The sequence below is a fragment of the Bison bison genome, unplaced genomic scaffold, assembly GCF_000754665.1.
Source record: "Bison bison bison isolate TAMUID 2011002044 unplaced genomic scaffold, Bison_UMD1.0 scf7180017864307, whole genome shotgun sequence".
Taxonomy (NCBI): Eukaryota; Metazoa; Chordata; class Mammalia; order Artiodactyla; family Bovidae; genus Bison; species Bison bison.
This window is the reverse complement of record NW_011494879.1, coordinates 4,944,616-4,956,857: the sequence shown is the minus strand read 5'-3', so window position 1 is coordinate 4,956,857 and position 12,242 is coordinate 4,944,616. Positions and strand designations below refer to the sequence as shown.

Here is a 12,242-nt window from a genome sequence, read left to right as displayed (position 1 = left end):
CCAGTATTTTGGCCACCTCATGCACAGAGTTGACTCATTGGAAAAGACTCTGATGCTGGGAGGGATTGAGGGCAGGAGGAGAAGGGGACGACAGAGGATGAGATGGCTGGATGGCATCACTGACTCGATGGACATGAGTCTGAGTGAACTCCGGGAGTTGGTGATGGACAGGGAGGCCTGGCGTGCTGCAATCATGAGGTCACAAAGAGTCAGACATGACTGAGTGACTGAACTGAACTGTTCCTTGGAAGAAAAGCTATGACAAACCTAAACAGCATATTAAAAAGCAGAGACATTACTTTGCCAACAAAGATCCGTCTAGTCAAAGGTATGACTACTGTTTCCATTAGTCATGTCTGAATGTCAGAGTTATACTATCAAGAAAGCCGAGGGCCGAAGAATCGATGCTTTTGAACTGTGGTGTTGGAGGAGACTCTTGAGAGTTCCTTGGACTGCAAAGAGATCCAACCAGTCAATCCTACAGGAAATCAGTCCTGAATATTCATTGGAAGGACTGATGCTGAAGCTGAAGCTCCAATACTTTGGCCACCTGATGCGAAGAGCTGACTCATTGGAAAAGATCTTGATGCTGGGAAAGACTGAAAGAAAGAGGAGAGAGGGTGACAGAGGATAAGATGGTTGGATGGCATCACTGACTCAATGGATATGAGTTTGAGCAGGCTCTGGGAGTTGCTAATGGACAGGGAGGCCTTGCCTGCTGCATTCCATGGGGTGGCAAAGGGTCTGATACGACTGAACGACTGAACTGATCTGTATTACAGTTATTTTCTCCTTTAATATTTTATTTTTTGTTGGAGTATAATTGGTTTACAATGTTGTGTTAGTTTCTGCTGTACAACACAGTGAATCAGCTGTATGTCTACATATATCCCCTCCCTCTCTAGCTGAGCTCAATGTGCTATACAGAGGTTTCCCACTAGCTCTGTTTTATATATGGTTCATTTCAGTTCAGTTTAGTCGCTCAGTCATGTCTGACTCTTTGCGACCCCGTGAACTGCAGCACGCCTGGCTTCCCTGCCCCACTGCCTTTACCAAGTGCTGAGAGGACTGAGGAAGGGACCTCAGAGGCGTGGCCTCTTTTTACACCTTGCCTCTGGCAGAGTGAGGGGTCTTCCTGCCCTCTTTCTGTAGGTGTCAGATTACTAGGTTATTTTCCCCAATAGACAAGTCTTCCCGTCTCTCCATCCCTAGTGCCTCCCTGTACAGATATATTATATGCGTCACATACAAGTTTATGATGATTATATTTCTAATTTTCAGAAACATGATAATGAATTTTAAGCCTCCAAACCACCTGGAAGTCTACCAGCAGAATTTCACTGTTGTGTTCCCATTCCAGTTGGGTTTCGTGTTGACAGAGTTAGTCACCATGAAGGGGAGCCACACTTGGGTGGGTCGGCTGGCAGTGTCAGGGATGTGGGAGGCTGGTGTCCCCGGCCTGGCTCGTGCTCAGAGGTCCTGAGACCCCGCCAGCGAGGGTCACAGTTAATGGAGTAGACACTCCGTTCTTCCTTCCCTCCTTTGGGAAGCCCTGCCTTATGTTCCTGAGAATAGGAAGGAAAACTTCATTCTTCCTTGATTTCTCTACTTGTAGGTGAAGAAGAAACAAAAAGCGGTCATCCAACTTTAGGGGATGTATTGTGAAGGGAGCGACGTCAGGCACTTAGTGCAGATCCTGACAGGCTCCCCAGGTGGGGCAGGGCTGAGGACCCCACCTGCCAGTGCAGGAGATGCCAGAGATTGGGTTTGATCCCTGGGTAGGGGAAGATCCCCTGGAGGAGGAAATAGCAACCCACTCCAGTGTTCTTGCCTGGAGAATCCCACAGACAGAGGAGCCTGGCGGGCTACAGTCCATGGGGTCACAGAGAGTCAGGCAGGACTGAGCAACTGAGCCACACATACACAGATCACATGTCACAGTCCTGCTCACTTAGGATGGACCCCCAGGCTCCCCCATGGTGTGGCCTTGCTGACCTCTCTGACCTTATTTCCGACCATTTTTTCTCTACTTTGTCTATATCTCTCCCTCACAGCTGCCTGCATGCTGTGCCCGTGTTCCCCCCTGGGCCTTGGCCCCAATGCTTCTGCTTCCAGATGTCTCTGTGGCTCACCCCCTCTCTCACTAGCTTTCAGCTCAAGGCCTGCTAAAGGCGGCTTTCTCTGATCTCCCCATCCCCACATAGAACCTCCTATCATTTTGCCTTTAAAAAAAAAACCTTTAGCAATGCAGATACTTTTTTATACATTGAAAGTATGTTGAGATTATAGGTTGTAGTAGGGGATTTTTCTCTTGGCTGTGCCAGGTCTTAGTTGCTATATGCGGACCTTCCTTTCCGCATGTGGGATTTAGTCCCCTGAGCAGTGGGATTGAACCTGGGTCCCCTGCTTTGGGAGCAGGGAGTCTTAGCCGCTGGACCACCAGGGAAGTCCCTGTCTTATCTTCTTAAAATAGCAACCTTCCATTCTTTTATAAACTTTGACATTATATATTTGTTTATTGTCTGTTTCTCTCACTAAATGTAGTGTCCACAAGAGTAGGGACTTTGTTTTTTTTCTGCCGACTGGTGCCTGGAACAGCGCTTGGCACGTAGCAAGTGCTCAGTGCAGACTTGTCTGTTGTGTTAGAGAACTGTTGATATGATGACTGTGTGTGTTCTTTAGATTTTATTTCTTAAACCTAACAACATAATTTGTAGCAGCAGTGATAGGACAAACCAGCTATTTTAGCATGCACTTCTATTTCCCTTTTGCAATTCCTGTTAAACTTAATGGGGTATCAGTTTGGGAATTTATCTTTCTTTTCTAGGGAGGCAGTGGTTTTAAATGGTGATATTGCTGCTTTTGAGAAAGGAAACTACCCTCTCTACGCTGTAGAAGTCTACGTTCCCTCGTATGTAAAATAGAATGATGACGTTGGCATTTTTAGGTTCTTGTAATCAATAACCCTTCTTGCCAAATTCAGCCCTGGCTGAGGGAGAGAGAAGAGAGTCAAATGTGGATCAGATTGTCAGTCTTACTGATAAAAGCTGGATTGGAGGGTGTGACTTAGGTGTCCTGCCACAGGGAGCTCCCAGTCCTTTGCTGCTGTTGTTCCATCCCTAAGTCGAATCCGACTCTTTGTGACCCCGTGGACTGCAGCACGCTAGGCTCTCCTGTCCTTCACCGTCTCCTGCTCAAACTCGCGTCCATCGAGTCGGAGATGCCATCCAACCATCTCGTCCTTTGTTGTCCCCTCCTTCTGTCCTTAGTCTTTCCTAGCTTTCAGGTCTTTTCCAAAGAGTCAGTTCTTCTCATCAGGTGGCCAAGGTATAGGAACTTCAGCTTCAGCATCAGTCCTTCCAATGAATATTCAAGGTTGATTTCCTTCAGGATGGACTGGTTTGATCTCCTTGCAGTTCAAGGGACTTGCTCAAGAGTCTTTTCTAGCACTGCAGTTTGAAAGCATTAATGCTTTGGCGCTCAGCTTTATGATTCAACTCTCACATCTGTACACAACTACTGAAAAAGCCATAGCTTTGACTGTATGGACTTTGCTGGCAAAGTGATGTCTCTGCTTTTTAATACACTGTCTAGGTTGGTTATAGCTTTTCTTCCAAGGAGCAAGCATCTTTTGATTTTGTGGCTGCAGTCACTGTCCGCAGTGATTTTGGAGCCCAAGAAAATAAAATCTGTCACTGCTTCCCTTTTCTCCCCATTTGTACTTGGCATGGAGTGATGGGACCAGATGCCATGATTTCCACTTTGGAATGTTGAGTTTTAGGCCAGCCTTTTCAGTTTACCCCTGTCTTGCTGTGTCTCGCTGTGCAGCACGGTTCACCGAACCCGTGGTAGGCAAGGCCTGAGCTCCGAGGCTGGAAGAAGACTTGAGGAGCTGTAGGAGCTGCAGACACGTTTACTCTCTCCTGACCAGCAAGGCAGCCGTAACACAGCCTGTCTCCTGCCTAATGCAGCAGCCTAGCAGCAGCCACAGTGTAACCATAATGTAGCCATAACACGGCCATACCATAGCTTCACATAACATAGCCATGATGCCGCTCCACTGCAGCCCCAGTACACCAGCAGCCAAGGCTTTCACGGCAAAGCTCATACAGGCGAACTGCACAGAGTCGCCCAAGACCAAGCGAGTACCTCGTGACGCGCGTGCACAGTACCATCAGCCATCTCTGGAGTCACGTGACCGTGCAGTCATTGTTTACAGAACGTGGGGTGAGAGAGCCTGACTGGCGCCCTCTTGTTCATTTCCCCACAACCTCCAAGTTAGTTTAACTCACACAACACAGGCAGAGCTGGGCACCTGCAGGTTCCCCCAGAAGGAACTCGGCTCCCTCCGTCCGTGTCCCACACGGTGAAGCAGGCTGAGGCTGGCAGATCTAAAGAAAGCCCAAAGGCTCAGGGAAGGTTTTCTTTCCCTGATGGGGAGGATGGGGAGGGTGGGAGCATTGCCCTGGAAGACACCTCTGGCCCCAGGAACAGAAGGCTGCCCCCCAAGCAGGGAGTACCTATTGTGGGGAGGGCTTTTGTAAGATATTTTCTCTGTAAAGATTTTGGAACATAGTAAGTGCTGAATAACTATTAGCCATTACTGTTATAACACCTGTGCATATCATGACTTACAACAGTTATCCTACTGTACTCTAATAAGTTTTTTAAAAAAGCTATTCACTAGGGTAGATTTTAAGCCCTTGAGGGAAGGAACTCTTCATTATCTCTTGAATCTCTAATGCTAGACCAGCTAGTGTTGGCTTGTAGCATCCATGAAAGAATGTTTGTTTGAGAAGAAGAATGGCTTAGTGGAAAGAACGTGGGTTTTGGAGTCAAGAAAAAGGAATCTGCTTTAAATTCTTTTGATTGCAAAAAGGAGATATGAAAGAGTAAATAAATACCAAGAAAAGGAAATGGAGTAATACCTGTATATTTAAAAATTTTAATGATAGTTGAAACAATTTCTGCTTCATTGAAGAAATTAGCCAAATGAAATAACACAGACCTGAAATGTTTCAATTTATCTGGGTTTCATTGTGTTTCTCTCCTTCCCATTCATAGGTGGTCAGTTTTCAAATGTTAGAATGTATTTCTAATTAAAACCTAAGGACACAGTAGGAGAAATTATCATTGAAGTGTACAGCAAGGTCTTTTTTTGTTAGGTCTCAGGATGAACAGTAAGTGATACTTTATGGGAGGGTGTAGATACATTCGCAGAGTTTAAGGAGAGTGGCATCATCGGTAGTAGGGAGTCAGCAGCCTGCCTTCTCCATCAGCCTGTCCTTGAATACAGGCTCGTTGTGGTCCTCAGCGTTGTTTTAGTTTTAGCGGTTTCGGATCCCTTCCAGCGTTGTCACGCTCTCTCCCGATGGCGCGGTGGCAAGGTGCAGGCTGTAATGATGTCAGTGCCCCTTTTCACTGGGGTGAATGTTACCTGCTTTCACTCTCACAGGGACAGCCTTTCAGCCTTTCTCCTTCTTTACCCTGGGGCTTCCCTAGGCTTTTCCATTCATGATTTCACATGCAGATTAAGATGTCATCTGGGATGGGAAGGGAGGTGGGAGGGGGGTTCAGGATGGGGAACACATGTACACCCATGGCTGATTCATGTCATTGTATGGCACAAACCACTACAATTGTAATTAGCCTCCAATTAAAATAAATAAATTTAAAAAAAATATGTCATCTGGCAGATTCTCAAGATCAGGTTTGGTCTCAACAACTGGGCGAGTGTGGCTCCCCGTGGCCACAGTGGGGTGGGGTGCGTGCTAGCCTGGAAGTCCCCTCCCTTCCTGGGGAGGGAAGGTCCCTGGAACATGTGGCCCTGGTAGGGTCCGTCCTGTGCACGGGACATGAAAGGACTTGCAGTCCCATAGTCCAGAATTAGCACCTGCATATGGGAAAACAGTAATTTTTCTGAACACCTGTTTTTAAGATGGGGAGAGTCGTGACTGTTTTCCAAGTTGTTGAGAGTATTATTCGTTCACTAGAGGATGTAAGATGCCTCAGATGCTCTAACAGCTCAACAAAGGGTATTTCGAAACCCAGGCAGGTGTTGTGACGTCACCTCCACGTGGTGGGTGCTTCTCTCTGCTGGGCATTGCTGTTCCTTCTCACTGTCCACTTCATTTCACTGCCCCTCCTGACTGCGCCCCGAGGCTCTGGATGCAGCCAGCCAGCCAGGGCGCAGCTGCCCAGGGAGCAGCGGGGCTCAGACTGGAACCTGGAGCTGGCGACCCTTGCACTGTCCCCTGCCATGGGCACACGTGCCCATATGTGCTTTTGATAGGCGGTTACTTCTGAAGTGAGGTAAGGGGGATAAATCAGAAGATGGGGGTAAGCAGAAACACACTACTGTAAATAGAATAGATAACCAACAAGGACTTACTCTAGTGCAGGGAACTATACTCAATATTTTGTAGTAAGCTATAGGGAGAAGGAATCTGAAAAATAATACACATATATGTGTATGTATACGTGAAATCTCTATGTGACGCACCTGAAACTAACACGGCATTGTACATCAGCTGTACTTCAGTAACGTTTTTAAAAAAGTATATCATGAAAAGGTTTTTTTTGGTGTGTGAATTTACTACTTAGAAGGTAACTTTTTTTAGAATTATGGGTTTGTTTGGTAAGTCACTTCTAGTAGGATACAGAATAGAATCCTTAAAAACTGATCATTTTTGTTGGCAGTTAGATAGGAAAGAAAACTGTTTCCTTTGTTCTGTGGACTGGGGAGCATAAAATTTTAATGGTCATTGTTTCTCTTTGGGGAGGAAAAAAGCTTCCAAAGACTTAGTTTTAGACAGAAAAGGAGTCAAATTTTAAAACTTTGTTTTATGGGACAAAAAATTTTGTCCTGTAATTTATTGTTTAGAATTTTTAAAAATTAAATTTAAATATACAAATTTAAAATAATAAATAATAAATAAATTGTGTCCCATAATTTATTATTTAAATTTTTCTTTATATAAAAAATTTGACTGTTAAAATTAACAATACTTGCCCACGGTAGAAATTTGGAAAGCATATTGCTAACTTAGAATTTGAATTCTGCATCCTTAGGGATGGCATGTGCACTTTGAGAGTTTCTCTTTCTCTCCATGGGTCGTGGTCTCTTGGAGCCTTCCCCCTGCCGTCTCCAGTGTGGGTGCACTGCTCCCCTGGCCTCTGCACAGGCTGCATTCTGCAGCTTCCTTTTGCTGCATTTGTGAGCCAAATTCTTTCTCGAATCCTTGCCTTCTTATTTGCTCTGGACCTTTATTTTTACTGAAGCCCATCTCCAAGTAACTACCCAAGAAAGAGTATAAGGACAGTAAGTTTTCTGAGTCTTTATGTATTTGAAATTATCTTCATGCAGCTTTAGATTGAAAAGAACCTGCCTGCAATGCAGGAGACCTGGGTTCAATCCCTCAGTGAAAAAGATCCCCTGGGGGAGGAAATGGCAACCCACTCCAGTATTCTTGCCTGGAGAATCCCATGGATGGAGGAGCCTGGAAGGCCATAGTCTATGGGGTCACAGAGAGTTGCAGGTGACTGAGTGACTAACACTTTGACTTTTTTCACTACCTTTCCCTTTTAACTTTTAAGACACCGTGCCATTGTTTTTCAGTGTACAGTATTGTTGATAAGTCTGAAGCTAGTCTAGAATCTCTTCACATGTAGTTGACCTGATTTTCTTTCTTGAAGAGTTGTGGGATCTTCCGTTTTTTGATGTTCTTAAATTTCACATTATGTCTGATTACTGATACTTGGTGAGTTTGTTCAGATCGAAGACTCATGTTCTTTAGCTCTGAGAAATCCTCTCGAATTACTTATTAGATAACCTCTCCCTTATTTTGTCTTTGTTGCCATTGTTTTCTTTCTGGACCTCTTATTTATAAGATTTTCACATCTTGGATGAATTCTGTATCTCTTGCTACCTGTGTTTTCTGGAGATTTCCCTCAACTTTATATGTCAACCTCTGATAGATTGTATTTCTCAAAAAATAGTCATAGTGATCTTTCTGGCACGTGTCACTCCCTATCAAGAGGTGGAATGTATTTCCTTGATCCTGGCCAGGTTTATGACTGCTCCAGCTGACGGAGTACAGTGGAAGTGATGGTGTGTGATGTTGAGGGGTTAGGTCACTAAAAGGCCACAGCTTCTGTTGCTGTGGGTGTGTGTGGCTCTCTGTCTCAGAATGCTGGTCCTTGGAACCCAGACAGCAGGGCACACGTGATAGGATTTTTGAAAATGAACTTTTAATGTTAGAACAGTTTTAATTTACAGAGAGTTGTGAAGATAGAAAGTTCTTATATAACACGCATCCACTTTTTCCTGTTGTTAATGTGTTACATTAGAATGCTCCTTTACACAATGGGTGAACCAGTATTATACATTATTATTAACCTAAACTGCATGCTTTAGTTGGATTTCCTTAGTTTTTATTTAAGGTCTGTGTGAGTTAATTTGGGGTGTCATTACAAATAACAATGACTGAATGACCTCAACAACATTTCTTTCTCATGTTTCTGGAGGCTGAAGTGTGAGATCTGGTGCCAGTGTGGTGAGGTTCTGGTGAGGCCTCTCTCCCTGGCTTGCAGATGGCTGCCTTTTTGCTCTTGTGTTCATATGGTCTTTCCTCTGTGTGTGGGGGGCGCGGGGGGTGGGAGGGAGGAAGGGGAGGAGAGACAGGGCAGGAGCTCCCTCTCTGGTATCTGTTCTTAGAAGGGCACCAATCCCATCACAAGGGCCCCACCCTCATGACCTAATTACATCCCAAGGGTTCCATCTCCAGATTCCATCACATCAGGAGTTAGGGCTTCAGTGTGTGAATTGAAAGTAAAAGTGATGGTTGCTCAGTCATGTCCAACTCTTTGTGACCCCATGGACTATATGGTGTATGGAATTCTCCAGGCCAAAATACTGGACTGGGTAGCCTTTCCCTTCTCCCGGGGATCTTCCCAACCCAGGGATCGAACCCAGGTCTCCCACATTGTGGCCGGATGCTTTACCAGCTGAACCACAAAGGAAGCCCAAGAATACTGGAGTGGATAGCCTCTCCCTTCTCCAGCGGATCTTCCCGACCCAGGAATCGAACCGGAGTCTCCTGCAATGCAGGCGGATTCTTTACCAACTGAGCTGTGAGGGAAGCCAAGTGTATGAATTGGGGGGAAGGGGGTGGGCACAAATATTCAGTCCATAACAAGGTCCTTCTTGTGACCCAGGACCCTGAGTAGGATAGTCCACACTTAAATTCAGGCGTCATGTTTGTTGGGTTCCTCCAGACTGTGGCAGTTTTTCTCAGATGTCCCTTGTTTTGGATGAGGTGTCCAGCTTTGAGAGTCATCAGGGATTGTGTAGAAAGCCCTTCAGGGGGGTTTGTCTGAGGTTTTCCTCGTGACTGATCTGCCCGGTGGGTGTCTGGGAGATGGAGCCCAGAGGTGCCGGTTACTTCGGTCATGTTGTGTCCAGGGCACGTGCTTTCCACCTGACGTATCGCCACTGGTATTGGCCTGGTCTCCTGGCCGAGGTGGTGCTGCCAGGCCTCTCCAGGGAGGCTTCTCCCTTCTACCCCGACTTTTTTCCACACCGTCATCTGGAAGAAGGCAGCTGAGCAGCCTGCACTGGCAGGGCAGACCCGCCGAGGAGCTGAATGGAGAAATGAGCTTGACTGGTTTCCTTTTCGGAAGACCTTGTTAGCGTGTGGTGCACTGGAGGAGGACCAGGAGGAGCCGAGTGTGTTGGCAACAAAGCAGAAGGCTTGCCCAGGGGGCTCCTGAAAGGTGGAGCAGCTGTGACTCCATGATGTCCTGGATACACGAGGAGAGGAGCTGGTGGGGGACGCCCGTCTGGTGTGCTTGGCCTAAACAGCTGGGCACACAGTGGGGGCTCAAGGGGGAGGTGGCTTTGGAGCATGCGGAGGGAAGGACCAAGAGCCTCCTCTGGCTGTGTTAGACTCAGGGAGCTGGTCAGACTCGAAGAAGGAATGATGAAGAGACCATTGCCCTTGAGTCTGGAGTTCGGGGTGGAGGGCTAGGGCTCAGGATTCGATTTCCAGAATTCCAACTGTGCTTTCAGACCAAGACTTTGGCTTTGCTAGAGGAGCCTCTGGTAGTTTGATCAGAACGATGAGGAAAATTCAGAATCAAACGTCCTTTCTGAGAGCATTGTGTGTAAAAAGAAATGCTGATTTTGGTCAGTATTAGCAGCTCTGTGTCCCAGCTTTTAGAGCCAGCCCAGTGGTGGAAGATTCAGAATTCGATTTGGACATCTTACAGCTTTTTGGGAAAAGATGGGAAATTTTTAGTTTTTGTCCCTGAGGAACTGTGTACATATATTTTGGGGCTGCAAAGACAGCCAGTTGTGTTTTCTCCTCCTCAGAGGGAAGCCGGGTCGGGGTCGGAGCCTCCATCCAGCTGGATTTCCATGTGGCCGCCTGTGGCTTGGTCTTCTCTCAGGCAGGATGCCGGCCCCTTCCGGCTTCCTTCTGCCCTTGCTCCCTCTCCTGTGACCCGTGGGGTGACTACCTTTCCTGTCTTGATCTCTCTCCTGGTGATGATGAAGAGAGGGAGGTGGAAGGATTTGCATCATATGGGGCCGTGATAGGACTTTCTAAAGATCTTTGACAGTCGTCCATCAGATTACATAACACTCGACTGGTGGTGCTGATGACTTAGGTATAAGCTGCTGCATTCGTGGAACTTGGGCTTCCCCGGTGGCTCAGCAGAAAAGAAACCAACTGCAATGCAGGAGACATGGGTTCGATCCCTGGGTCAGGAGGATTCCCTGGAGGAGGGCCGGGCAACCCACTCCAGTATTCTCGCCTGGAGAATCCCATGGACAGAGGAGCCTGGCAGGCTACAGTCCATGGGGATGCAGAGTCGGACACAACTGAACGACTAAGCACAGCACAGCACATGGTTCTTTCATTTTTCTCCCCCAAAGTTCTGTGCTTGTTTGTAGAGCGTTTTTGTACTGGTGCATCTTACCTTTTCTGGGGAGTTGTTTATAGGAAACAGGTTTGCAGGAGATGATACACCAGTACCGCGTGCTCTTAGAGGATGAGGGATCCTCACCCTTGCCCCCAGCTTCAGGAAAACCTTCCTGAGCTCCCTGGGTGCCCTTCTTGCCCCTCTTAGGGCTCATCCAGGAGAGAGGAGTCACTGTTGGAATCTGGGGTTTATCATCTCCTTGCTTTTCTTCATAGTGTTAACCACGACATAACGTTTAGTTTTGCCCAGTTTTGACTTTTGACCTTTATGCAGATGATGCATACTGTATGTTTTCTTCTCTGTCTTACTTCTTCCATCAGGCTGCATTTGTGTTGGTGGCTGTAGCTGCGGTTCTTACATTTCCACCCTGGTCTGGTGTGAATACACTCTCACTTGTTTGTGTCCTCCTGTCCAAGGATGTTTGCGTGGTTTCTGGGTTTTACTGTATAAATAATGCTTCCATGGACGTTCTTGTTCACAGGTTCTTGTCACATGAACAAGAACCTGTGAGAGTTTCTCTAAGTTTATTTCCTTATGGGTCAAGTTATGGTCATGGAAAATGTATCTTTAACTTGGCTAAATAATGCCAAGCTGTTTTCCAAAGTGGTTATAACCAGAATACACAGCCGGGAATTCAATTTCTTTCATTCCTCATCCATACCAGCACCTGGCTCCTACTGTTACCAGATTGATAAATTTTGGCCAGTCTCATGGGCGTGAAAAAATACTTTGTGATTTTACTTTTCCTTACTCCTAAACAAGTGAGGTTAATGTGTTTTCATATAGTTCCTGGCGATTTGTCTTTCCTCTGCTGTGAAGTGTTTAGTCCTGTCTTTTGCCTGTTTTTAAACTGGATAGTTGTTTCTTTAAAAAAAATTTTTTTAAAGAATATTTCTAGTAATTCTATCCTATCCTATATTAAAAGCTTCCTGGTGGCTCAGATGGTAAAGAATCTTCCTGCAAGGCAGGAGACATGGGTTCGATCCCTGGTTTGGGGAGATCCCGGGAGAAGTGAATGGCAACCCGCTCCAGTATTCTTGCCTGGAGAATCCCATGGACAGAGAAGCCTGGCAGGCTACAGTCCATGGGGTTGCAGAGAGTGGGACACAACTGGCGACTAACACTTTTATCCTGTGTTAGTTATACCTGTATTTTTAAAACTATGTATTTATTTATTGTCTGTGCTGGGCCTTATTGCAGCATGCAGGGTCTTTGATCTTTGTTGTAGCATGCAGGATCTTTTTAGGGACAGCGAACAA

At 46.3% G+C, this 12,242-nt stretch overlaps 1 protein-coding gene across 1 annotated transcript in view; it reads left to right on the top strand.

Moving 5' to 3' along the window:
• The window catches only part of MBOAT2 (membrane bound O-acyltransferase domain containing 2), a 105,778-nt gene that overhangs the window by 26,602 nt on the left and 66,934 nt on the right, over nt 1-12,242 (top strand). The gene's annotated exons all lie outside the window — the stretch shown is intronic.